Source organism: Mesitornis unicolor, unplaced genomic scaffold (assembly GCF_000695765.1).
Source record: "Mesitornis unicolor isolate BGI_N332 unplaced genomic scaffold, ASM69576v1 scaffold11818, whole genome shotgun sequence".
NCBI lineage: Eukaryota > Metazoa > Chordata > Aves > Mesitornithiformes > Mesitornithidae > Mesitornis > Mesitornis unicolor.
Window position 1 is genome coordinate 35,303 of NW_010202596.1, and position 5,364 is coordinate 40,666.

Below are 5,364 nucleotides of genomic sequence, written 5' to 3' on the forward strand. Positions count from 1 at the left end.
TATCTTGAAAAGATACAGTAATCAATTTAAAATATGTGTATTACAGCATCAATAATTCCATTTATTACCCTGAGCAATTACACACTTGTGCAGTGAGTGTTAACTCTTTCTGGATCACCATGTCGGAAGGATATACCCAAATATAATTCTAAACATATTTTCTTTATATTTTGCTGAATGAAACCTGACCATCATTGTGGTAAAAGGACAATGACCCATGATTTGTGGATCTCCTATGCAAAACTTACCCTAGATATGTTACTTACTTCTTTATGAAGTGATACTACCTTTCGATAAACACAGCAAGTGTACAACTTTCAGGTAATTTTTATAAAATGCATACAGCCTTTCATACGGTATCATGGTTACTCCTTTTGGAAAGTAGATGTTGTTGAGTGAAACCTATGACATCAAAATTGTATAATCTTACTGTATAAAAGATATGAGAACTTCTTATTTTCTGTAATTCTTATTCCAGCAAGCCCTGAGTTTAGATGCTGCGAGCATATCTTCGCAGAAGCATTAGTAGTATTACAACAATATGTGTCAGAATGATATTTTGCTTATAATAAGACTTTATTTACTTGCTGAGGTGATATTTACATTGCTCCGATAGCAATAAATGAATTGATTACCAGATGAAGTGAGGCTTCTCCTAGTTAGTCACTAAATTAGGACACCTTATTGTAAAACATTGACTGTATTTTCTTACACTGCTCTGCCCTATATTTTTTCCTATTATTTTTGTAAATTTGTTAATGTGAACTCCATGATAAGATGATGTTGCTTTTTAGAATTTTATTTCATAGAATTCAATAAATTTGATAACACTTCATATGGATAATCGACTGGTATGTTTTTTACAGGGCCAATTTATTAATGAAAAGAGCATGTAATAGACCCAAGTAATTTATTCTATAAGGACACAACCAAAAGTGTCATAGCGATTTTTGTGAGTAGTCAGTTGGCCTGTGAGACTATTACAAATGATTGATCATAATTATTATTTTTTTAAATTCTTTAAAATAATTTTCATAAATACCTCTTAATACAAAATGTGGCTAGCTTCTTTTTCATGGCATTTCCATGGAGACTATACTTACATATAGGAATATTTTCATCTTGTAGAGATGACTGGTGTTAAGTACCACAGCCAAGACATAATCAAAATACGCATTATGAACAATAACAAAGAACAGCAGGAACATTTCCACATTGGCGTGCTGATGATATCATAAATGAGGTCATTCAAATGCTTTGAAAGAAACCTATTCCCTTATCCCATATATTTTTTAATGTATCTGAAACAAATTCTTTGCCCTTCACTTCACTTTTGAAATCAAACTCCTTTGAACATTTTCCAAAGGAAAATTTTCCTGATTTTTGAAGGATTTTAATTGCCTGTGTAGAATTGTTTGAAAACTATTGAACAAACAAAAACCCCTCTGTACAACCTAAAAAGTCTTCATGTTTAGAAGGGATAATTTTACCAGAAAAGTATTTCAAAAGGTTTCTGGTATCCATTTAGCCTTATGGGTTGCTTTAAGAAGGTCCAGTATCTTAGTCAGAAGCACCAGATTTAGATTTTAACAATCCTTTTTTTCTGTAATAGTAGTTTTATATGAAAATTATACTAATTAGATATATGTTAGCATGCACACATAACTAGAGAGTGAAAGACGAATTTGGCATGTCTCTCCAGACATGTTCTTTACTCCAAATTCTTGAAAACCAAAGACTGGTATTTTTGCTTACGTCTTTTTTTCTTTCTCCACTCCAAAACACCTCCCACTCACCAAGCCAATTACTTTGCCTCAGGCACCCTTTGGGTTGGCAGAGAAAGAATAAGAATGTTTAATAAAGTGTGACAGGAGAGCTGAAAGTAAAGCAAGCCAGTGAAATGGTTTCTTTATGGCAAGTGAGGTCATTATTAGATATGTAAAAATAAACTTTGCATATGGAGAACAAATCTACTACACTGGCCTATGGAATTTTTGTGTTTACACATAGTTTATGTAATTTATTAAATTTCATCTTCCCTGTACATGGTATGTAACAGTGCAACTGAGCTGCACATTTCAGCATCTATTAGTAATTAATCTGCAAATAGGGAAGGCAAAGTGAAGAAGAAAAATGGTGAGGGAAGGCTAAGTGTGAGAATGAATTTTTATGAGAGACAAGAAAAGTGCTATCAAGCTTTACTTAGTATCTGAAAAAGAAATCCATATCTATATTAGCCCTTTATCCATGTGAAGATATATTTATCCTTCCACAAATTTCTGAGAAAATGCAGCACTGTGAAATGAACTGCAATGTAACTAACCTACTTTGCAGAATGTGGTCTTTTGTGGTTCTGTTGCAAGTTTGTTGCAAAATCCTTGCTGCTGTGATGCAATTTGGTGGAAAAAACCTTCATATTCCTGTCATCAGTCCTTTTTTTTATTTTCTTTTTTTTCTTTCCGGTTTTTTTCCTTATACAATTCACAGTAATTGCCTGTACTTTTTTTTTCCCAGAGTGTGTTGTATTTGTTTAACAAAGACCAGAATTAAACATTTTTTAAAATGCAATTAAGTCATCTACTCTTAAACTTTATTAAGTGTTTTAACTAATAGGTTGCTTTAACTCTTTTGTTTGCTTCAGCCTTTATACTTGTTTTAGAAATAATCTTTTGGGTTTTCATGTATAGATTAAAAAAAACCAAACAAAACTCAGAGCATTTCATTAATACATCAGAATACACATTCTTCTAGAATATAAACCATTACAGTGTTCATTGTTACCTTTGGAAAATAGGTGAAAACATAGTGGAACTCAAACCCATTAATTTCCCATGAGAACAGAGACATTCAGTGTCTGTATATGTCTGTGTGCAAAGCTCGAATATCGTTTTCTTTGTCATATCACGAAATTTTTGTTTTTAGGGTTTTAGAGAATGGTTACCCAGGAACAGACTAGTCAGTGGAAGCTCTTTAGTCTGGTAGAATGATTGATTTAATATGTACATATTACCGACAGAATTGTTTCAGTGTACTACAGACACTTTGGGGATAGGGCTGTTGGTGCCACAAAGCATTGCAGCTCTGTTTTTTTCATTTATTGGCTGATGTAGACTACATACTGAAGGGTATGGTTTGAAGAGAAACACCACAGAATACACTAGGCAGTTCATATAAAGTGTTGGTTGCAAAGTCTGAGAAAGGTGTGACAAAAGTCTACAAGATTTGGCTATATATTTTAAAAATTAAATGAAAGCTCCTTTTCTAGTCAGTTTATAAAGACAGACATTCTAGAATCTTATGCATATTTCTTTGTAATCCTTCATTAAAATTGTATTTATTCACCCAATCTTATGTCTCACTTTATCTAGGAAAATTAAATTAAATGCCATAAACACAGATAGCTAATGCTGACACTTCAATAGATACTGTACAATTTGAAACAAGCCCATATGTCTTTGACTTCAACAATTAGGGTCCATTTCTTCACTTTTCCCACTTCATCTTCTCTCTAGCTCAGCCTTTGGTGAGTTTGTGGGCGCAGTTTTTAATGTAGTTTTCCAGATTGCCTCCTTTTGTCCTAATTAATTACGGCTTCTGCTTGGGCACTGCGTGAAATCCAGTTCTGCCTTGAAAATGCATTCCCGGAAAATTATGGGTATAGAAACTAGTCACAAGCCACTCAAGACACAATCCATGTGTTGTCTGATTACAGTGGGGCAATATGTGGCTAAAAACTGTGGTTTGATTACCATTCTTCAGATTGATGACATATATAGATCATATTATTTAACAAATTGATTTTAAAATATTTCCATGGGTTCTGAGAAATATTTGGTCTGGGTTATACTGTGTATCCTTAATCAAAAGTCCAAGGGCTGAACTTCAAAAGACTAGATTAAATTTTCCTCTTTATAAGGAAAATGAAATTTTATTTTTTTTCTGCAACCATTTCAGAGGGTTTTTATTGGGTTTTTAACCCTTCTATATTATGAAAATATTCTTAGAAAAGATGAGAGCAAAAATCAGGAAGTTATTTTAATTTATTCATTCTTCCAAATGAGCGTCATGTCTTCATGAAGTGACAGAATCAAAACAGTGAGAAAAAAAATTATCATTGTATTGACCACCTTTCTGCTAGAACAGAGTTCTTTCCTATGATAATTCTTCCTGTGCAAGATAAATATATGTATCTAAGCTCCAAACTGTCAAACCCTGTTAGCAGTATACATGTATTTGAGAATAGGTTCTCTGGGGCAGAAAATTTGTAATCTTTATTTTGATAAATCTACAATTGTCACTTTTCATTTAATTTAGTGGTTGTCTTAGTTGTTGTCAGAGAAAACACTTTTTAATATTATTATTTCAAGTCTCAGTTACTTGATTTTATTATCCTAATGTTGTGTTTTAAAAAGAAGTTACTTGTGATGTTGTCTTAGATTTTAACTTCTGTTCTCTCTATAGTTTACATTTCTGGCTACACAATAGTTCTCAGAATATAAATGTAGAATTCAAGGGACTGAGTCTACCTTTATTTTTTTCCTCCCTGTAGCTTTAGTAAGCAAGTATATTATATCCATTTTCACTCTTCTCTCTTCCTTCAGGTGATAGACTATTGCTTTACTCATGAGGCCTGAAAATAGCTTATGATAGGGATCTGATTATTTCTTTGTTTACTGGGACACAAGTTTCCTCTAACTTTCTTCAGCCCTTCTAACCATTCCAGTAAACTTGTAAATTTTTTCATTACTTTCTGTTAATCTGTTATCATACTGATTATGCCTCATATTCTGGATTCTCAAATTCAGAGCAGAACTGAAATTGTGATTCATTGCGTCATGAGTGCTGGTGTGAATGCAACAGCATTCTTCTGACTCTGTTACTTACAACACTGTACTCATCATCAGAGACCCCTGTTATTCATCACCATTGGTCATTCTATCCCTATATCATATTTCTAGTCCACATGTTCCTTATGTTCAGCATTATATTTTCTTTCTTCATCAAAGACCCAACTATATTTCTCTAACCATGTTTCTAACCATTAACCTTTGAAAAGCTGAAGACCTCCCATTGACAGCTCCATAGTTCTGCTCTTTTTCTTTTAACACTGCAGTCTGCCTCTCACTTGCAGTGATGTAGCCATTCCCCAGCATTCCAGAGCCCGCTGTGGCAGGACTTTGAACGTCGTGGTCCAGTGTGCCCAATCTTTCGCACCCTTGCACCTGCAATTCTTGCACCTTGCCATGGAGTTTCCCCTGGAAAGCGCTTGTCACAGATGTGTGAATCACCCCTTCTTCCCCTACCTTCCTGTTACCTCTTGCTTTGCTTTTACCTCTTTAACTTAGAAGTTTATGCTAGGGAAAG

The 5,364-nt window shown here is 33.8% G+C and overlaps 1 protein-coding gene across 1 annotated transcript in view; it reads left to right on the plus strand.

The window, feature by feature from the left end:
• SLC26A7 (solute carrier family 26 (anion exchanger), member 7) overlaps window positions 1-5,364 on the plus strand; it is a 61,741-nt gene that overhangs the window by 24,040 nt on the left and 32,337 nt on the right. The gene's annotated exons all lie outside the window — the stretch shown is intronic.